The sequence below is a fragment of the Calypte anna genome, chromosome 1 (assembly GCF_003957555.1).
Source record: "Calypte anna isolate BGI_N300 chromosome 1, bCalAnn1_v1.p, whole genome shotgun sequence".
NCBI classification, from domain to species: domain Eukaryota; kingdom Metazoa; phylum Chordata; class Aves; order Apodiformes; family Trochilidae; genus Calypte; species Calypte anna.
The window spans coordinates 162,113,203-162,137,468 of NC_044244.1; positions in this window are offsets into that span (position 1 = coordinate 162,113,203).

Genomic DNA, 24,266 nt, shown 5'->3' on the forward strand with positions numbered 1-24,266 from the left:
GGAGTTCCCCATGGGGTTGTTGTGGCCAAAGTGCAGGACCCGGCACTTGGCCATGTTGAACCTCATCCCGCTGGATTCAACCCAACTCTCCAGTCTGTCCAAGTCCCTCTTCAGAGCCCTCCTGCCTTCCAGATGATCAACACTCCCCCCCAACTTGTTGTCATCTCCAGATTTGCTAATGGCAATCCCCTCATCTAAACTATCAATGAAGATATTAAACAGAACTGAGCACATCACTGATCCCTGGGGGACACCACTGGTGAGCGGCCGCCAATTGGATACAGCACCGTTCAGCATCCCTCTCTGGGCCTGGCCCTCCAGCCCATTCTAGCCCAGCACAGAGTGCTCCTCTCTAAGCCATGGGCTTTTTCAGGATAATACTATGTGAGACAGTGTCAAAGTGCTGATGTCCAGGTAGACTACACCCACAACCTTCCCTTCATCCACCAGGTGGGTCACCTGATCATAAAAGGAGATCAGGTTGGTCAGACAGGACCTGCCCTTCTTAAACCAGTACTGGATGAGTCTGATCCCTTGTCCATCCTGTAGGTGCTGTGTGATTGCACCTAGGATGATCTGGTCCATAGTTTTGCCAGGCACTGAGGTCAGGCTGACAGACCATGAGTTTCCTGGGTCCTCCTTTTGTCCCTTTTTGTGGGTTGGTGTGACATTTGCCAACTTCCAATCACCTGGGACCTCCCTGGTGAGCCAGAACTGTTGGTAAATGATGGAGAGTGGCTTGGCGACCTCTTCTGCCAGCTCCCTCATCACCCTTGGGTGGATCCCATCTGGTCCCAGAGACTTGTGAGGATCCAAGTGCCTCAGCATGTCACGAACTGTTCCATCCAGGATTACAGGGGGGCCTGTTCAGCTTCTTATTTCTCTCTACAAACCCCAGAAGCCTTCTGTCATCATGACAACATGTCTTACTGTTGAAAACTGAGGTAAAGAAAGTGTTAAATAACTCAGCCTTTTCCTCATCTTTGGTAACTATGTTCCCACCCATGTCCAACAAAGAATGGAGGTTTTCCCTGACCCTCCTTTTGCCGCTGATGTATCCGTAGAAAGACTTTTTGTTATCCTTAATGGAAGTGGCAAGGTTGAGTTCAAATCATGTCTTTGTCTCTCTAATTTTCTTTCTACATGACCCAACTATATTCCTAAATTCTTCCTGAGTAGGCAGCCCTTTTTTCCATAGTCTGTAAGCTCTCTTTTAACCCAAATTTCCTTCAGTATCTCCCTGTTCAGACAGACCAGTTGTTTTCCGCCCCCCGGCTTGCCTTTCAGCACACAGGGACAGTCTGCTCCTGTACATTCAGGTCTGCATTCTTGAAGTACACCCGTCCCTCCAGGACCCCTTTGTTTTCATGGGCTGTTTCCCAAGGTACACTCTGTATCAGTCTTCTGAAAAGGCCAAAATCTGCCATCTGGAAGTCCAAAATAGAGGTTTTATTGCTGGCCCTCCTTGCATCCCTGAGTGTTGAAAACTCTATTATTTCATGGTCACTCTGCCGCAGGCAGCCTCTGACCACTACATCTCCCACCAGCCCCTCTCTGTTTGTAAACAGGAGGTCTAATGGTGCCCCATCCCTAGTAGGCTCATTTACCAGCTGGAGTAGGCAATTATCCTCTATATGCCTAGGAATCTCCTAGGCTGCCTCTTCTCTACTGTGTGGAGTTCACAGCAGACATCCAGCATGTTAAAGTCACCCACAAGAACAAGGGCTGATGATTTTGAGACAACTGGCAGCTGTTTGTAGAATAATTGATCACTCTCATCATCCTGGTTGGGTGGTCCATAACATACTCCCATGAGAATGTCAGCCTTACTGGCCTTCCCCCTGATTTCGACCCACAGGCACTCAACCTTATTGTTACCGACCTCGAGTTCTACAGAGTCAAGATATTCTCTAATGTAAAGAGCCATTCCTCCACCTCTCCTACATTGTCTGTCCCTTCTGAAGTGCTTGTAGCCACCCAATGGCAGCACTCCAGTCATGGGAGTCATCCCACCATGTTTCTGTGATGGTGACTACATCATAGCTTTCCTGCTGCACAATAGCTTCCATGTTCTCTTGTTTGTTTCCCAGTCCGCATTTGTGTACATGTACTTCAGCTGGGCTGCTGATTTCACTCTTACCTCAGGTTTTCCACCCTTTGGGATCATCTTTGGAGACCCCAGTTTCAATCCCCTCCCCCTTCAAACCTCATTTAAAGCCCTCCTGATCAGCTCTGCCAGCTTACGGGCTACAGTCCTTTTGCCCCTGATAAATAAATAAAGCCCATCTGATTTGAGGGACACTAGGTACCATGGAATTTGCCTCATGGCCAAAGAACCCAAAATCCTGCCATTGACACCAGTCCCTAAGCCATGAGTTAACCTGATGGATTGTCTTGCTAGTTCCCTCATCCACTGCTGTCATTAGAGGGATAGAGGAGACCAAAACTTGGCTTCCTGATCCCTTCATCAGTTGCCCCAAGTCCTTGAAGTCTCTCTTAATTGAATGTGTGCTTCTCGTTTTTACATCATCACTATCCACCTGAAAGACCAGAAGTGGGTAATAATCTGAAGGCCTCACAAGGTTGGAAAGCTTACTTACAACATCCTTAACCAGGCACCAGGGAGACAGCAGACCTCCTTGTAAAGTGGGTATCCAGTATTGTGATTCTTGTCATGAAGAAGTTTTAATGTTTGCAGAATAGATTACTTGCAGAGGAAACAAAATGTCACATTCCCTCAATATTTTTTTCAAAACCTTTGCAATAAGATCAGACTATCAGGACTGTATGCAGAACTCTATATAATGAGGAAATTCTTCTCCTTCTATGGCTAGCTGATAAACACTTGGAAACCATTTCTTCTCTTGAAGGACAATATAAAGTATCTTCCCACTGTAAAAATGAAAGCTAAGGGAAGTGAAAAAATGTGACAGTTTTGCATTGTGTTTCAAAATGCAGTTTTAGTAGGCAGGAAGGTAGGCTTTTAACTATTTTTGAGTTCATTCTGTTTGGTCATACTGAACTTCAGATTACAGGTTTCAAGAAAACTATCTTTCACATCTTAGATACTTTATAAATTGTTTTGAGTTTGGCTGCAAAAATGTTAGAGGGTAGATGAAGGATTTTTTCACTCTGTTTGGGTGACTCATCCAAGAAATTACAAAGAATAGCAGCTATTATCAGTTTTTAGTATCTATTCTTGATAATTACTTTGATAATGAAAAACAAGAAATACAATTCTGAAATACAAAATTCTCTAAAGAAAGGGGAATTTTTTTTAAGTTGGTGTAAAAATCTCTAAATTTATATTCTTTAAACAAAAAAATATTACTGTAGAAGCTTATGTACTAACATAGATGCCAACAACTGAAAGACCCTTTGTCACGAACACTTAGTATGGGTCTCTTTGCTATGCAAGTCACCTTGGAGAAAATCCATTGTTTATTTTGTGTTAGTCAAGTAATTCCCATTGATTTGTCACTGCTCTTTCATTTGCAGTTGTAGGTGACTGTTTTTAAACAGTCTTCTCTTTATAATAAGGTGATAACTTTACTGAAGGCATAGAAATAGTTTAAGTCATTTGTTTAATTGAAAATGAGAGATTCAACAATTTAGATAAATTTCAGTATTTTTCTCTTGCATTTCAATGTTTATATTTGGATACTTATAAGGCCCTGGTCAAAAAAGACTTTCATTTAATTTCAAGCCTCAAAACAAAAAATCTTTGAACAGATCCATTTGCTTTAGCATAAACAAAGTAGCAGCCTTGTCAAATCAAACATACAAATTCATTTACCATTGACCTGGAAGGGAAACTTCTGATGTAAAAGTGTTTTGTGCTGCTATTCTTTTAGATTTTGGGCCTGCCAACCAGGGTATAAGTAGAAACAAAATGCAACTTTTAATCCAACTTAAAAAAAATAAATTAAATATATACTGAATATTTCAACTCTAAGAATACATTGCAATTGTCAAATTTATTTCATGGAAGTTAGTGAAAAATTACCAGAAAAAATTTTTACTCACTACCAAGCTATGGTAGGGCTATAATGAAGTTAAATGTTTGTAGCTATTTTTCAAAAGACAACGCAAACGCAAAGTTTCAAATATGTATAGGCTGAATAATTACAAGAAATTTGGAACTCAGGAAAATAAAATTGTGGATAGGTAATCATTTATTAGCTTCACAAAATAATAAAACCACTGTCATTCAAATAAAAGGCACAGGAAATTGTCATAAGTCTGTTTATAGAAAAAAACAGAGTTTGGAAGAGATTAAGTGGTAATTACAGCTCTCTTTTTTCTGAAGAACTTAACTCTTGGTGACTGTGGAACATAGGAAGCTTGGAGAGTATTTTATTCTCCAACAAAGCTGTACAGGAAGAGGAGAAAACACAATGTTTCAAAAGTTATGCCAGAAATTACCTTCATACTTCCAAACTATTTATGTCCAACAAAGGTAAGTTTTATTTTCTTTATTTGTTTTTTTGTGGTTTTTTTTTTTGTTGTTTATTTATTTGTTTTGTTTTGTTTCTGCTTTGACGACATTGTTAACTTACAGGGATTTGTTTATGGACTAACTGAGCTAATATAAACATTATTTCTGAAATGTGACTTTTAAAAAAAGATCACTCTGAAAGCATTATATATTTCTGTCCATTGTTCTTTGACTGTCATGCTTGCAAAATAGTGTATACTACATCAGTGTCAGTGAAGATGTATTCCCCATTTTGGGTGTCTTTAAAGGTGTTATCTATTACCTCTAAACACATTAGACTGAAATAAATTATCTGAATGGAAAATTTCCAATGTATATTTTTTTCTGTAGACTACTATTTTTAATAAAAGCTATGATATATTATTGTTTATGTTCCTGTGCACCTATCCCAACATGATCTGGGAGAGGGCATCCAGGTTTTCTAAGATCATTGATGAAGACTGATCTAAAGATGAGCACATTATGTTGTGCCATTGTTCAAGTGAAAGGGACAGGCTGTGGTTCTTCCCACTGGCTGCTGTTCGTCTTTGTGCAACTTGCGTAAAGTTTGCTCTGAACTTTGCACTGATTTCACTGCTCTCCTGGTCTGGACATTGCCTGGGTTAGCCAATTCAATTTTCCTTAACTGACCATTGCAGATTTAATAACTTATTATCTCTTCTATGTGCCGTTGATGGTTACTTCTTCACATTACTTTTGGAAACTGATTTGTAGGCAGAATTTTTTAATTCTTCATGTTACTTTCAGGTCATTGAAGTCACTAATCTCCTGGCAAATCTTGTTTATATTCATTTAATGCTCATGCTTGAGGCTAGTTTCAGAGACTCCATTCCAAATTAAAAATCCAGCTAATAAGCAGATCTAGGTACCTTCAGTGGGAAAATCACACTTTAAGTAGACTGAAAAGGGCTTTGGAAGAATTTATATCTCCTCACCAGCCTTAGAAGAAATTTGGAAGACCATTAAAATAAATCCAGGCTCTGAGATTAAAGATCACTGGGATATCCAGAGGTAGATTGGATGAAAATAAGCTTTTTTGAATACAGACAAAGAAAATCTTCCAATGAAGTAATGAAAAATGAGGTAACAATTTACTCTTCAGAGAATTTCCTGCTCATGATCTATCTATGAGATATTTTTTCTAGACAGATGATTTGGAACATCTCATCTTTTAGCCTCTAACCCTTATTAATGAACCGGAGACAACTTCTAACTTCCTAGAGCATGATATAAGTTCCAACTGTGTCCCAGCACAAGGTTCAGGAAACTAACAGTTCTTCTTTTCTACTTATTGATTTCTACTTAAAGTAAATCTCAACTTTCACACTGAAACAGCAGCAAGTTATGTTTTCCTTTTTTGAACATCAGTATATCTCTTTTCCTTTCTCTCAGTCTTTTTTTTTTGACAATAAAACATAACTGTTGAAAATTTTTCATGTAAGCAATTTCAAATCATATTTGTACTTCTTGTTTCTTTTTTATTTTTTTATTTCTGATACAGCTTTAGATGCAGTGAATGGGCTTGATGGTTGATTGTCATGCAAACATCAGACCCACTGTCTAAGTAGATAGGCAGATCTTTGTCTAACTTTTAAATATGAGGACAAATCTAGAGGAACTGGAAAATGAGAAAAAGGACCTTATTAACAATATGGGTTTTTTCTGAGGCAAAGCATGTATCTATGTATGTTTCTCTAACATGCAAAGCTCATACAATGTCAAAACAAATTTCACTGCAGCTGAGAATATCCTACAACCAAAATCTAATGGCAAATGGCAAAATAAACCAACAAGGAAACAGGAAGCAAAAGAATTTATTCAACATTTTGTTGTTCTGATATAAATTTCATTACTTTCCATTTTATGTATATTCGCAACATATAAAAAGGTTCTGCATATACTGAACAAGTAAGAGTCCACTGTTTCATTGTGACTTTTATTAGTAAACTAGAACAGATAGATCTTTAAATAAAGATGAGTAACTTTCAATATAATTAGGAAGACATCTTTGTGTGTGTCTATATTTAATGTGCAGGAAGGGTTGTTTTCAGTTAAAAAAAGATTCCAGCAGTATGTTTTGGTTTCTTCACTGCAAGTCTAATGGTGACTATCTATGTGCAATTATCAATTAAATTGATAATATGCTGGAAAAGTAGAGGTCTTAAATTTAAATCTACCAAAGAAAATTGGGAGAATTACACACTAGTAACAAAATAGCAAGATAGATCTAACACAAAATAGTAATGGAGATCTATCTTTCTTGATATAGGACAACTGGTAATAATATCCACTGATTAATTATTGTAGTCAATATTCTTTAGATAATCAATAAAGTGACAGATTGTATTATTAGGTTTCACAGTATAAGTAACATAATAATGCTAGTCATTTTCTGAAAAATCTAAACATTTAAATATTTAGTGAAAAAATGAAGCGGGAAAGACAAATTATATAGTAGAATGTTTCTTTCCAAGTGTTCCTGAAGGTTTTGGGAGTTTACGAAAGATATTATTTGAACTGACTATTTTGTGAAATGACCAGTTTCACTGTGTGACAATGATGTATGAGAAATAAAATTTTAAGGTACCATGGAAACAATTTTTCTTCTTTTGCTACAAATGTCTTAAAAATACTGTAATGCTAACACAAACCTAACAAACAAAAAAACCCAAATATTGCCATACTAATGCAAAATATGAAACAAACCCCTACTGGTTTAGTACAAAGCTTATGAGAATCCATTAAGTAGTTCTTCTCCAGTAGTCTATTTTCTGTCTGTCAAAACCTATGTATTTGGCCTTCATCATACCCAGCTTAATATATGGGTCTCATGTAGAACACAGCATGTTATCTTGGATGTAAGTCAAGACAGTTTTTCATCTATGCATTAAGAGTGCAGAAATAATCATCCTGGAGTGATGGACACAAAGGAGACTTAACCAAGAGACCATGTATGCATTTGGATGTGTGGTGTTTCTCTCAATTAAATCTGATGAGAAAAATCTTAAAAAAACTTTTTTTATGCAGAGAAAATATCTTAATAAAGAAATAAAGAAGTGTAATTTTCTTATACATTTGCTATCATTCATTCCTTATACTATCACAGTATATTTTCAGTGCAGAGCTGAAGAAAATAATGAATTGTACACAGAGTCTTCCCTAGCATGTCATTCTTGCACTACATCTGCTTTGGGAATAGAAGCAAAGATATACAATGAACTCATTAGTGTTGCTGGCTTTTCTGCATGATGTAAGAAGCTAAAAGATGAAACCATAGAAAGAGAAACACAAAGGAAGGTTGGACTAGATAATCTTGAGATGTCCTTTCCCACCTTAATCACATAGAATCCTTTCCTAGGTTTTAGGGGCGGCTTGCCAGAAATAACAAAACTGCCTCAAAATATATAATATACATTCTATCTCTTGATTCTAACTTCTAATTCTAGCAGTTGTAGAAGTCTGACAAGTCACATTCCTAATAATGTATGGGTACAACTAATTTAGAACAGAATGCAAGTGCCAGAATGAAGTGCCTGTAATACATAAAAGTGATAAATAACAGAATAGCTCATCTTATGGGTAGAAAAGGGTATGCTTCAGTGTTCCAGGCCATTTCATCACACAGTAAGAGCTGTAGTTGGGTATAAATTCACTCTGAGGAAACACAGATGGAAATGAGACCACATACTGAAATATATGTTATGGAGAATTCAAAGATGTCTAGTAAGGATAAAAACTGATAAAACAAGCAAATCTATCCAATTTTTACCATAGGTCTTGGTTTTCTTATGAATGTTACCTTGAAATATAATGTAGTAGGCAATTATCCCAAGGATTCCTTCTAATAATATGGTGGGATTATCCTTTCTGTAATATGTAACACTTTAAAAGATACTCCTATGAGCCAGAAGAATAGGTGCCTACATTGTTTTATATTTTAAACGTGATTTTATGGCTATGAAGTTTGCTATGTGTGTTTGATACAACCATGTGTTTGTATCAGGGTCTCTAAAGATCATTGCATTTCTTTTGAACATGTGAAGAAGAAAATAGCATGAATTTTTTGCTCTTTCACTCTGAATCTAAGCTGAAAAGGAGTAGTTTCTTCTGCAAAGACTGGTTGGGTTGTTTTGTTTCTCACTTGTCTATTTCTTTTGTCCTATTTGTTTCCCAAACTTTTATTTTTGACCTATAGCCAGAAAAACAAATCAGATCTCCACTGCGATACTACTTCTTGTAGACCCAACTGACAAAAATAAAAAGTAATCTAGCAACCGGAGGGTCTGGGGCTAGTGGGCTATTGTAGAAACTTTATTAAAAGTGTTATGTTGAACCAGCTGCTCCTCTAACACTACTGTCATCGTTCATATTAACATACCATGGTATAGATTCTAATTACTCTTGCTTTCTGTTTTCTTTCACTGAAATGTACACCATTCATTTTCATATACAGTACACCATACCCTGATTAAGAAAGTTACTACAGAGTCTGGTAAAAACTGTTTTAAAAAAATCTGCCAAAATTCAAGTTTGTTTTCTAGCTAAAGAATGAAATTATGTGAAGCCAAAACTAATGCTTTTCATTTGTTTGTTTGTTTGTTTTGCCAAGCAATTAAAACCTGTTTTTAAAATTATTTTTTTGCTAGTGTTTATATGTACATACAGATGAGACAACTGGGTTTTTTTGTTTTGTCCAAAGCCCCAGAATAGTACAAGGTATTTTTTGCTGAGACATTACTTATGAACTGTACTGGGGTAATTTTTTATTATTATCTTTTTCCCTTCCACATTTTTCTACATTGTTTGAGCTTTACATCTCAAATGAAAAAAAAATCATGTCTTACCAAGAGATAAGAACTCCAGGCATCACGGTCTTTGAAATGGGACATCATCAAATTGATCATAAAAATGTGATATTAAAGGATATCTCTGATGGAATACAATAACAAAATTTCTAAGTGGAAAATTGCACTTTTTTTATCTGCTCCTCTCACTTAAAAATCTTTTTCCGTTTTGCTATAAATCTCAGCAATTATAATCTCTTCCTTATATATATATCAATATGCAGGTCTTCATGTGAAAAAAATGCATTTTTCCAATTTTCCTGGTTTGGTGGCTTAAGGTTTACAAAGAAAAATATTTTTTTTTTATTATTCATCCTTGAAACTGAATAGATATTCTTCACAATCATATATTAGTACATTTTTATAAAACTGCCACTGTAAAGTATTACATTCCAAAGTTCTTCATCCTGAGGTGGATGCAATTTATTATTTGGCTACTGCAAGAACAAAGTCCAACCATGAAGGTCAGGTGCAAATAAAAAGTTTTGTTTGGCAGACAACAAATAACACAAGCAATATGCAGTGACACAATGAAGTTTTGGCAAGTCTGTTGAGAGAGAAAGTGTGAGGGAGAGGGAGAGAGAAAGAGATGTGTACCACCACCTAAGTATCCTATGACATCCCAATGATCCTTCTTCCTGGGGTCATGGGCCAGTTCTAGGCAGGCCAGAGGTCCGGTCCAAGGCAGCAAATAATGTACGCATCAGTGTTTGGTTCTCCTTACAGGGTCCTGGAGTTTCCTGTCTCTCCCATTGTAGATTCAAACTTCAGGAATGTTTCTTCTTCAACATTTCTCCCCCCTCACTGTAAGCACACTGGATACTACGGTTTGGGGACAGCTCTGACCTAGCCCAAATTTCTTTGGACAGTCTGTACAGGAGACAGCTCACTGATGGCTTGTCTGGGCAAGACTCCTCATCTGTGTGTTCAGTCTTTGTGCTCGCCAGGGCACCACTGTCCAGCTTTCCGTTTGTCAATTTTCATTTGAGGCAAAGACAGTTCTGCTGAATGGAACCTCACAGTATGTGGACATTCTGACTGTGTATGTATACCTCCTTTATGGTATCAAATTTAGCATTTAAATGAACAAAATATACTTTAAAGTATGTGTATTTCATTTATGAAATTAAAACAAGAACTATATAATTGCAGTTCATTTATTTAGTTGTTCAAATTAACATTTTCTTATTAAATAAATTAATACCCATTATTAAACTGTGAACAACAGTTTAATACTGTTATTAAACATTTGTTAAGAAATGTTTGTTAAGAACATTTGTTAAGAAACAAACATTTGTTAAGAAATTAGAAGACAATTATGCATTATAAAATATGTAACCAAGAAGGCATTATACTGAAACATCATTGAAATCCAAACCTAAATACAGGAAATATTGGGATAAATGTAATGAAAGGGTTTAATTTTATATAATTATCTTATTGATTTTGTACTATTGTTCCTCATCATAATTTTCACATGGTCTTTAGCTTCTGATTGAAATTCATATCAAAACACTGTGAGCAAAGAAAACACAAAATTGACCGTATCTGTATTTATAGCTGAAACTCAGAATTGTATTTTGCATAATTATGATCTTCAAAACTCTTTCTTCAGTCAAAAATGGAATTCAGACCCTTTTTGGAAATTGTGTTGATCGATAAATTATAAATTTGTTATTAAAACATTTGCATTTCTCGGTAAAGTTTGATGCAGAAAAAAAAAAGGTTTATACAACCAGACTAAAATGTAAGATTTGATTGCAGCCCATATCCTTACAGTGTACTGTATCATTTATTTATTTAATTTTTAATGATTCAACAGATTACTGAAAAAGGCTTTTTGAAAACAGCTTCTACCATATGCACATCTGAAGTGAATTAGACTGGTATTTTAAAAGATATGAATGTCTGACTACAATCTTCAAGGCCTTACACACCCTAGACATTTTTTGGTTCTAGAGATTTTTTTTCAAGGTTGGGGGGTTCTTTTAGAAGAAGAAATTCCCTTCTTCCCTGTATGTACTTTTCTGGTCATTGACTGAAAATAATTTTTGTCTTGTTCTTGTAAACTAGTACATGTTAGTCTCCTCATCTCAGTTGTCAGGAATTTCCCACTTGAAGTTACTTGGTATGCTCAGCAGATTCCTGATTGCTTCACAAATGGCTAGCAGTACCTTAAATCTGTGATCTGTAGAGTCAACAGATTCAGAAGATCTTATGGATTCTTCTAGGTTCCAAAAGTAAGTCATAATTCAAATAACACATTCTAAGTCTAGAAAACTGTAAACTTATATTTAGTATTTAGGTATAAAGCAGGGATAAATGAAGATTCAATGAAAATCTTGACTTCACACTAAATTATTTTAGGAAACAGTGAGATTTTCTTTCACCACTTACTGTCCAAGGTATTTGTTTCAGCAGCTTTCAAGAAGCCTCTGAACAACACCTCCACAAGTCAAATGCAGCAGCAAGTGTATTTATTAACAGCATTGCTTATAGGATTGAAGAACTCTCGAAGGTAGTACTGGATCAGAATATGCAGAGAAATAAGAAAAGTAATTTAAATTAATTCCCAATTTTTTTCACAGTACTTGATTTTTTACTCAGTGTTTCCAGAGAATGCAGAAGTCAAAATTTTCCATAGGAATCAATGGATCAGTCCACTTTCAGAAAAAGCAAGGCTATTTTCAGTCTTGAGAAATGGTAGCAGGGAATGTGCAGCCACCTTTCTTCTCATCACCAGCAGCTGAAGTCTTCTAAGTATGCTTAATTTACTATAGCACTTCATAATTGTAGCACACACAAGACACAAAACTTTTTACCACACTGATGACTTTCAGATCTCAATCTGTATGTGCAAACATGATCTCCTGGGGAGAAAAAAATGATCCTGCTAGCCTGCATTTTTCTCTTGGAGTTGTTTTTTCCTGAATTCCAGTCCTCTCCTGCAGCATCTTTTCATATTATCTTCCTGACTTACCTCTGTCCACTTCCTCAAAGATACCTTTATAATAGATTTTCTTTTTCAGGTTCTTTTTATTATACTTCGATAAAGCAGTTAAAATTATCAAAATCAAGATAAAGCATTTTGCTTTTATATACAAATGGTTCCCTTCACCCCTGAATTTCTCAGCTTTTCAAGTGAAAATAAAATAGGTTTAATTTAATCACAGATAAGTGTTTTTATTAGAGTGTAATTTGTTACTGTTCATTTAGTTTTTGCTATTTGTCTCCTCTCTCTTTTCTGACAAGTTTTATTTACATTGAGAAAAAAACTATCCAAAATGCAATTCTGCTTGCACGTCTTCCTTTGAATTTGCTGGGTGCCACTCTGGAAGAGTCAAAAGCCAAGCTCTTTATGTTCTAATAAAAATACACAAACTGAAGTGAGATATCTGCAATGATACTGCATCATCAATAAAATGAATCCACCAGATATCCCATACATTACAGTGAACAATTTCAAATCTCATCTTCCTACAGCACTCAAAGTGAAATGAAGCTGAATAGAACAAATCCTGATTTTTCACATTTACTGTTATTAAAGAATGGAAAAAAAGGAGTGCCAAGGGGAATAAGAGAAGAAAGCTATGGCTATTCAGTTGTGAAGCAAGTAAATTAATAAAACTAACCTCATTTCTTTTGTACATACTTTCAGTTGGTGCCCTGGGGGAAAATTCCCTTTATAGGAAAGAAGGGTGCAGAATGAACGATAACATCTATTGCTATATACTGCCTCAGTACTATTGATAAATTGTATCTCATCATCAGCTAGTAAGTTGCTGGGTTTTTTCGGTTTGTTTTTTATTTTTTGTTTTTTTAGATATATTTTTATATACCTTCAACTAAGCCTCCTGGACTTTTATTTTCTCCATTGCTTTTCCATAATGTTTGACAGAAACTTTTATAATCCCATTGTAATGTAAAGCAAGGTTTAAGTCCTGGAAGACAGATATGTTCATGATGTAGCAGGGACCATATAAACCAGACCATTTTGTTAAACTAATATTTGTAATATGTTATCTTTTAGATTCATGTAAAGATTCATTTCTGGATATGTACTAACACAACAGTGTTTGGAAAACCAAAAACCTTAAACATTTTCACAAAGCAAATACTCTCAGGTTGATCTTTTGCCATGAATCTGATTCTTCCTGTCAGTAACTGTGTGAGTGATGTCTGGGAAAATATTATAATGTTTTCCTAATTGATGCCTTTAGGCTAAACTGATATGTTCTGAGATATAAGACTAAATGGCAAAGAAGAGGAAGAAATTTATATTAGATACTTGGAACTTGATACAGGCAACCACAGAATTCATCCATATCTAAGTTACACCAGTAAAGGTTTTAAAAAAAATAATAAAAATGCATCCTCAAACTTGCAGACATGCAGGTCTTCCCATGTAGTAGATGCAATATAGTCTCCTCGAAAAGTTTAGCTGTCCAGCTTTATCTTTCCTTGTCTCATTTTCTAAAGAAAAGACAGTAATTTTCAGTTTCTATCACAATATTTTTCAGAAAGAGAAACTATCCTCCACATTTGATACTAGAACTCTGTAGAAAAAGGAAATGTCTCATTCATAATTATTTCACTAGATATTTAAGCTAGATATAGAATCATAGAATGACTCAAGGCTTCATCTAACCTGTCCTTGAACACTTCCAGTGAAGGGGCATCCACAACTTCACTAGTAAATCTGCTCCAGAGTCTCACCACCCTCATATTAAAAATATCTTCTTCCAAATATCAAATCTAATCCTATTCTCCTTTAGTTTAAATCCATTTTGCTTTGTCCTAATGCTGGACACTCTTATGAAAAGTCTCTCTACAGCTTTTCTGTACGTTTCCTTCAGGTACTGGAAGGCATCCATCCATAAGGTCCCTCTGAAGTCTTCTCTTCATTAGGCTGAACAGTTCCAGCTCCTTTAGCCTCCACTCATAGCAGAGGTGCTCCAGCCCCTGGATCATCTTTGTGGTGCTCCTCTTGACTCATTCCTAAAGATCTATGTCATTCCTATGGTAGAGAGCACTGTAACAAGACACAATACTCAGGCTGAGGTCTTACAAGTGTAGATAGGAGAAGGAGTTGGTAGGAAAATAGGTAGAAGACAGTTTGCTATTTCAGTAACTTTTCTTTAAGTGAAGAACATAAATTTTGACAAAATTTTCTTAGGATGCAGTTTATGGTCAAAAGAAAAATTTAAAAAAAATTAAAAATCCTACTGGGCTGTTAGGCAACCAGATCAAATTCCTATTCTGTTTTAGCAGTCTCTTTAAATACTAGAAGAACTAGGCTGTCAGCACATTTATGTTTTCATTTAGCTGAAAAGACTCCCAAAAGAGAGAAACTGATAAACCTGAAATAGTCCTTAAGGCATGACAGTCCATTTCAGTAACTTTTATTTAAAGAAAAAAAAAATGTCTATTAATTCCTTTAGACAGAGGTATGAAATTTGCCTGGGTTCACATCACTGCTAGGATTATCTGTTGTAAGAATAGTTTGTATATTTATTCATGTTTAACCACTGAAAAAGAATTAACATTTCTATCCACTTAGAAGAGCTTAAAAAGAAGCAGAAATCTTTACTATTCCATTATGATCCTCTTCAGTCTTCACACAACATACATACTTTATATATGAGTGTGTGTATACACATGCAAAAGAACATATTTTAATTCTGTTAAATACGTACTTAATTCTAAACTTCAATAACTTTCCATTTGATAATTTAATTATTTTAAAAATATATTTAATACCTGTATTATATACATCGATTTATATCAGTACAGCAAATGTACTCCATTAGGAATCATCACTTGTGTTCAAATGACTATTACATTCTGCAAGTACATGTTTTGTAGTAAAAAGGTTAATGAGTCAACTTGAAGTATCTGCCATGTACAATGACTTGATTTCAGCACATTTTTCAAATCTGCCTGCCCACTGGGAAAAAAAAAAAACAAAAAATAAAAACAAAACCCAACAAAGCTTTGTAAACTATCTTAATTTCTAGGATGAATAAGAAATGTAGAAGCAGCATAAGTATCAGAGGTCTAAATGATAAAGTAATTTATACTGAAGATCAGATGCAAAGCAGTTACCTATACTTAAATATGTCATGAACAGATATAAAGAACTGGTATGATATGTTTCCAGGAACAAATTATGCCAACCACATGCTTTAGCCAGGGTACATGCATGCATTCTGCATTCAAATGGATTCTAAATGTATCTAATGTTAAGGAAGAGAAAGTGTCAGTGATCTATATAGTAACAACAGTGGAAATGCTATGATGACAGTGAGATGAATGGCTGATGAGGAAACACATCAACCACTTGAAAGAGATAAAAACTAAGCAAACCTTTATATTCACATATATATAAAGGTTCAGTGTAATTTTATGTTTTTATATATATAGAGTACAAACAGAAGAAAAGCAAGCAAAAAAAGCCTGCATCACTTTTGGCCAAGGCAGATTGTTAACAATAGAATATTACTGAGGATACATTTTGATATACAGTGAATGTATATCATAGGTATAACAAAAAGTACACCAGGTCAGAGAACTGTAGTAATTCTAAAATATCTAGCTTGACTCTCAGCCAGGGCCTCAGTCCTTGCTTTTTTCCTCTTGGTAAAGAAAAGTCATAATAGCCAAAGACCATACTGAATAAAAATACAGTCTTTACAAACTAATGGCTGACTACATACATGGTAAATGCTTACTAACAGAAAATCTATATTGATGTATTGCAGACAGTATTACAGGTACATGCTCTTCATGTCAGAGAGGTCTAAAAATATAGTTGAATATGTATACCTCATTTTTTGTCAGTTAAAAATGCTTTTTTTTTCTTTTTATTCTAAAAGTTACTATGAATAGCATGATGTAATTAGACAGTTTTGGGCAGTTATTTTTTCTTCATTAATTTGTAATTTTACTTACTTTTAGTTGTGCTTCCTGTGCTGAATAAATAATCTTACTTTTGAAACATGAGGAGGTGATCCAGAGAGAAAGCAAACTAGTTTGAGACACTCCTATAATTTAACTATGGAATTTGCCACAATAATCAGAATTTCAAATGAGCATCTTTCATTCTCCCAGATTTTGATCTTAACCCCACTAGTCAATTTACCTCTACCAGTATTAGTTGTCTGTCATCAGATAAGTAGATATATGATGTAAATTAACTTTTGGGAAAAAAATATTAAAAAATATAAAGAATGCAAGATATGTGGAAAAACACATTGATTTAAATTAATAAGCTTATATACACTAATATCTGCTATGTATTGGGAAAAAAACTAATCGGAAAGCTCTTGGGAGACATTTAAAACAGACGAATTGAAAATATGCTGCAACAGTATTCAATATTAATAACTACAGTGGCATAAAAAAATGGGCCAACCATATTAAATAAAGAGGAAAAAATTCAGCTCTGCATGCAGCACACTGGATTAAAATACAGCCTCCTTATGAAATTACCATGAAATTGAGTTGAAGTACATGCAGAACTAAACAGATTGCTTGGAAAGCACTCAGCTACAAATCTGCTATTTTTCTGACCTGTTGAAATCTCAGCTGATTTCAAGGAAACTATTTTCAATTATTTGCTCTGCTGTTTAAGCGAACCAAAGGATACAGTGGTTTATATGCAGAAGAGTTAGTGTTGACTGGTGAAACACAGGGTATCAACATTTCTCAGGGGAAAAAAGGCAAAAAGGGAATACAAGGAATAGAGATCAACTATAGCAAAAATTTTAATGGAACAAAGTATAAGAAAAGATTCAGTAGCAGTGTTGAAATAATGCAGTGAAATAAATGCAGACCTCTCATAAATTAATACCATTAAATTTTTAAAATATGTTTTAATCCTGTACTTTTTAAGATAGCTTACATAAAGACTATTTCTTCTTTTATGTCTACCTAAAATAAAACCATAAGAGGAACTATAACAATCACAAGAGCTAGGCCACATATTTTCCTCTCTAGCATCAAAAGTATATACAGAAATTGGACTTCATCCTACAAAAATCTGGGAATCCACCAACCACTTGATGATCATATTTAATTTGGAAATGAATACTAGAGACAAATATATTTTTGGTGCAGTGAATAGTTCTTGTATCCAGAAGAACCATTTTCTGAAATTGCCAGGTGAAATTTTATTTTCATCTGCGCTTATCTGTATACAGCATTGCTATGAGAGGATCACCAGATGGTGCTGTTACACGTAGACTTACACTTTGTTTAATGCATAAAATTTTTAGCTTCAGAAAAAAAAGAAATTCTGATAATCTGATTGATTTTTTTTTCATATCTGTAGTTAACAAAAAAGTACCAGTGATTTTTTGTGATTAGTGCTCTATTTACTAAAGCTAATTTCAGTCTTGAAACAACTGCTTTATGACAGCCAAACACTTGGGATTAAAGAAAAAAAAAAAAAAAAGGGATTTCCAGGTATTCTTTCTGTTCAGATCTATTCTATTATTGCTAAACATCTGTATATAAAACAAGTATCACTATTTCTAGACTTTGCATTGGAATTTCTTCCTCATAAGAAATGTTTCCAGCACTCCAGAAGCTATCACTACTCAGCGGAAACTAACCATAAAGACTCACTAAAAAGGATATTTGACTGAAGAGCAAATGACATTTATATTACCTATTGGCTACCTGAATTTGTACCATTCTTCTCTTAAAATTGTTTTCCATTATGAACATTATAGGGATCGTGCAACTGGAACATCTGGACTCTCAAAAACAAAATCTGTCCAAAAATGAAGGACAAGATGTTTTCTAGTGTCTTAAAAATGAAAAGCATGGACATTAAGAACTCTGTTTCATTAAACCAGCACAAATGTTAATAAATACAGACACCAGTTAAACTAAAACACATCAGTGCCTAGCTACACTTCATATTTACTTTGCATTAACTTCTGTAACAATGAGTTCAAAGTGTTGGTCATGTCTGCTATAGTAAAATGTCACATAGTTTGGTATGGAACTCATCATCTGTTTGGTATGGTACTCTCATCTGTATCTGAATTCTGACTTGATGGATCTATAATAATTTCCTTTAACATTTTTACCATTTTTTAGTAATAATTCTTGGGCATTTCCTTGGGGAAAAGCTTACTGATCTGTTTATAAGAGTCTCCTGCTGAAATTTTGGCCAGACCCTGGAGATCTGGGCATCTATCTAAGAGGAAAGCATATGAATATAATGTTTACAGGAGCTTCTAACAAAAAAAGGAACACTTCTATCATATATTTTGGGCCAATTCAACACAGGGAATACATCTTCGAGTTGACTATTAAATACTACCAAAATACTAGACAGTTTTTTTGGGAAAAGGACAATTGACCACTACTAACTGGATACTGGACACTACAACACCACCTCATCGTCAAGACAACTGGCTGCCAACCAGCCAGTTGAGCTTGTTCAGCAGCATGAATAGCTCTGAATAAAAGGACTTGGAGGTATTGGTTGATGAGAAATTCAGCGTGAGCCAGCAAAGTACACTTGCAGATGAGAAAGCCAATTGTACCCTAGGATGCATCAAAAGAAGCAAAGCCAGCAGATCAAGGAAGGTGATTCTTCCCCTGTACTGTGGTTTTGTGAGTCCCCAGCTAGAATATTATGTCCAGTTCTGTAACTCCTAACACAGGAAAGACGTGGAGTTCTTAGAGTGAGTCCAGAGGAGAGCCATAAAGATGATCAGAAGGCTAGAATACCTCTCCTATGAACAAAGACTAAAGAGTTGGGTTGTTCAGCTTGAAGAAGGCTCCAAAAAGACTTAATAGTGGCCTTCTAGTACTGAAGGAGGCTTACAGGGAAGCTGGAAAGGAACTTTTTACAAGGGCATGTAGCTACATGACAAGGGGTAATGGTTTTAAGCTGGAAGAGGTTAGATTTAGATTAGATATTAGGAATATTTAGTGTGAGGGTGGTGACACAATGAAACAGGTTATTTAGTGAAGTTGCCCTGTCCCTGCAATTGTTGAAGTCCAGATTGGATGGGGAAACCTAGATTTGAGCAACCTGATCTAGTGGGAGGTGTCCTTGACTATGGCAGGAGGGTTAGGAACTAGATGATCTTTAAGGTCCTTTCCAATTGAAACCATTCGATGCTTCTATGATTCCATAATTGTCAGTTGATTTTGGCTAATGTTTTCAGTCACTGTTAGACAAATATTACTTCTGAGTTGCTAGGTGCAGAAGGAAATTTTTGAAAGAACAAAGGGAACAATTTCACTGGGGTGACACCCTCACTACGGAAGTCTTGGGATACATAGATATGGTATCTCATAGCAGAACACTGTGTATCTTTGCAAAGTGGTGGAGAGCTGAGGAGAACTGTATTAGAAAAAGAGCAGTGAACTCACTAGGTGCTTTCCACAGAGTCATGAAATCTTAGCTTCAGAAGTCATTTAAAGTGACTCATATGTCCATTTTTAAAGAGATAATTTCCCCATGTATTCCTGAATCTTTCCCATACACTAAATGTTGGCACTGAGATATAGCCTGAAGAAATTATTAAGGCAAAAAACATAATGAAGATCACTGTCATGTAATGTCACAAGACTAAGCCAAACAGACTGGAAAACTAGAAATAGGATTTATTTTTACAAGAATATAACAAATCAAACTAAGTTTTACTCTAGTTGGAACTGTTTTGAGACTGACAAATATTAACAATCCACAGGTTAAAGATAGTAAAACTTTTTTGTAATCAGCATGCTTTCCAGATTTCCAGTGTTTAAGAAATGAAGGTCTTCTATAAACATAATGTAATTGAACCATTTTGTATGTTGAAGGATAGAATAACCCTGGTTTTTTTAATGTAGAATTAATTGTCCAGGTTCAGTGTATATTTCACATACTTCCCTCACCATAAGACACCTCTGATCATACAAAAATGTGTACAGGAATTAAGGGTGTATACTGGCATCTTCTCAGCATCATTAAAATATTTCCACACTAATCTAAGATTTCCCACTCTGCACTGGTCTGTCATTGTTTCTTCAGCCTTACATGAGGTCATGAACTTGACTTCTTTCTAGATCTTATTTTTCAGCAATGTCTATTAGCTAGACCTGCCCTGACGACAGAAGTAGTTGGGAATCTGCACACGGGAGTCTCCTCAGTCATACTCATCCATGAGCTGCAGGAGTTTCATTTGGCAGACGTGTACAGTCTTAATGAAAAGGAGGTTATAAAGGAAAAGCTAATACATTATGAAGTTCAGATGGAAACCAGTAGGGGGGTAGAGGGGAAAAAAAGAAGTGCTTTTACAAGTTCATTATAATGCAGTGAGGGAACTGTAAAGATCAAAGAGCTATTTTCTGGTTGTGGGAGGTCCAGGTGAAGAGAGGTGGAAGCCCTACAGGCCTTTCATAAAGCAATTAAGGGTGATATTTTTACAGGGGAAAGAAGCATCTTTTAGAGAGCTTTTACACCCAAATATCTGCTTTAGGCTCTGTGAGAACCATTACAGAGAGAGAAAGAAAAGGAAGTTGAAGTCTTTGAAAACAACCTTTTGGTAGAATACACTGAATATTCTAGTTGTCCTGTACTCCTTGGGTGAAATTCTGTCTTTATTGCCATAGTGACAGTAAGGATCATTGACTAGTGTAGAGCTGAGATTTTCTCCCTGAACTAAAGAATTCAAAAACCTCTGAAAACTCTAAGTGTCTCTCCTTAAATAAATACAGCACTCTTACTTTGAACTTTATTATTTAACCGTCTATGTAAATTATTTCTCTATCATTACTGAAAACCTTGTCCTTGTCAGTCACAAGACAGTGGAAATATGAGTCTCACAGTTCCCAGATGGATGTTACAGGAGAATTTTCTCAGTTTTTCAGAGGAAAGTTTCAGGAAGGAGTGGAAGTAAAGATCTTACCTAAAGCCATATCAAGACTCTTAACCTGAAGTCCTCACTTCTCTCCATTTTTCCCCATTCTGAAGAAGTCACATTCCTTTCTCTTAGTTATCCTGTCTTTACTTAAAATAACATAAAAAAGGATAAAACCTAGTTTACAACTATAAGACATGCCAGTTTTCACATTCAAACACTAAGGATTAAGTGTAGAATTTATCTGCAAGTGATTGCCTATTTTGTCCTCCAATTAGTTTTCCTTCATCACTGGTCTAATTAGTTATAATGTTATCAGTTATCTCCTAGTGTAGTAGAATATTTATGTTTATATTTTCTTAGCACATAATTCTTCAAGATATTGTTGCTACAGATGCTGAACACCTCCTGAGGACAATCAATTAATTTCTTCTTGAAGAGAATAGGAAGTCAACATTCTGTGAACTTCCTCTGAACTTTATTCCTTTTAAAGCTGAATAGACTTAACAAGAGGATGGACTGAGCCACTGCTTATGTGCTTTGAATTTCTTGCCTCATCATTTTGATGAGGAATCTTGTACTTGCCTGATAACAAAGTCCAAAGGGAATTTTCTATTGGCTCTGATATTGGCTTCAGATAGAAAGCTGTGTTCCTATTAAGATTGAAAAGCACAGACCTGAAGGTTGCAGTGTCAGATTAAAACAAAGAGCAAGACTTGTCTTCTCAGCTTTCACCTGAGATACACACTTCTGAAATATTTATGGGCTTCATTGTTCTGTCAAGTATAAGGCGTTCATGTTAACATTTGAACATAATTTAGAGCATATTTCATAAGCGTAACTGTTAAATATTTATGACTAACACTCATTACTTAAAAAGCACTTCACATATACATACTTTTTAAATTATTAATAAAGAGAGTTCGGACAGACCTTGTTTTTATTGCCCTGCACTTCTGGAATTTAACTTTTCATATCTTCTGTATTAATAGCCTGAGGGTCTTACCAACTTTTTTTTTTTTTTTTTTTTTAAAGGAATGAATGTTGAAATGCCTCCACTCTTTTAACCCACTCTGTACAAGATGACTGTTTTAGTTTGGGGAAAGGGAAGTCTACAGAATTAAGTGCTGTAGAGTATGGAGTTGTTGACAAAGTTCAGATACTTTCATGAGCATATATGGACAGTAGTTCAGTACTCTCAAATAAGCAGAGTACACTGCATTTATAATGTAGAACTGATTACAGAAAAATATATCAAACCTCATAGTGGTTGACATCAGTATCTAGATACATATTTGAGGATACCCTTACTTTTGTCTGTGGTAAGTCTTTGTTTATGCTAATAACTTATTTACTTAATTCAGTACTGAATGTGATTGCTGCCCTAACAGGATAATGTCTAAGACTGCACTTACAACAGCTCTCATTCAAGAACTATCGATGCAGAAACTCCCAGTTTAGCTCTAGATCTCTAACTCAGTATCTGCTGGAATTTACCACATCTGTTGTCGATTAGGCAAGACATGTAGCTAAAAGACAAGTATCAAACACGTGCTGTTTACTCTGTAAGAATGTAATGAGAGACCAGGAACCACCTCCAAACCCATATCTCTTATTTCAGGCCTCTCTAAAAGAGGCATAGGATAATAATTAAAAGATATGTATGTCTATGACAATACAACTTGCCACACATTTCTGATAACCATCATTGAACTATGTGGCTGAAGGTGACCTTATTCAGACTCTTGTCCAAGTAGAGCCAGTTTATATCCAGTTGACTGGAGTGTCATCCAATTGCATTTTTAATATCTCCAAAAGAAACATTGTTTTCCCTTCAAGTCCTGCAAATTCTGTAAGATGTTGGAGTATCAGAGTTGAGTTTGCATTCCTTTGATGGATTTTCTTGTTCACAAAAGAATAATGATTCTTCTTTTATTTGTGTTTGCTTAATAATTACAAATTATGGGTAAAGAAAAAGTTTAAAAAAAGAATTTGTAATAATCTGAGTTACAAATGATAAATTCAGAAATTATTAAAATGACATTTAGTGACTTGCTTAGTCAACATCTATCTCAGATAGTTTTTTTGTTGCACACATTCTCTTAGGACCAACATTATCTGGAAATTTATTAGCCACAACCTTTTCTGTTCCTGTACTTAAAGAGAGTTAGAAGAATAGGTGTTACAAATGGAGGAAAAAATCTGGATTTTTCACCTACTCCACAAAAATGTTAAGTTTGCTTACTAATTCTTAAGAAATGGACTATCTCAATGTACTGCAATTTTTTTTCCCTCCCCTTTCATGGGAACACAGGATGAAAAGTTTATGCATGTCAGGCTGGATTAAAGAGCCCCTCCACTTGATTTTAAGACAGCTAAGCCAAACAATGGGAATCAGTTAACTATTTTATTACAAACATTAAATAATCTTATTTAATTGAGCAGAATCTCACCCATGTTGTGTGGATATGTGAAGTCCGATTTTAGTGCAGGGTGTTAGAAGATTCTTAGTGTATCCAAAGAAGGGCAACAAAGCTGGGTCTAGAGCATAAGTCTCATGAGGACTGTCTGAGGGAAGTGGGGTTTTTCAACCCATAGAGAAAGAGGCTGAAAGGAGACTTTATTTCTCTCTGCACAACATGAAAGGCTGTAGCAAGGTGGGTGTTGGTCTCTTACCCCAACTAACAAGTGACAGAACAAGAAGAAATAGCCTCAAGTTGTGCCAGGGGATGTTTTGATTGGATATTAGAAAAACTTTCTTCACTAAAACATTGTCAGGCACTGCAAGAGGCTGCCCTGGGGAAATGGTTGAGTGACTATCCTGGGAGGTATTTAAAAGACATGTGAATGATGTGAATCTTAGGGACATGATCAGGTGATGGTTTTGATAGTGTCAGGTTAAAAGTTGGGCTTAATGATCTAATAGTTTTTTTCCAACATAAAAACTATATGATTCTGTCATTTAAGGGAAGCTCATATCATAGAATGGCTTAGGTTGGAAGCTCATATCATAGAATGGCTTAGGTTGGAAAGGACCTTGGAAATAATCTACTC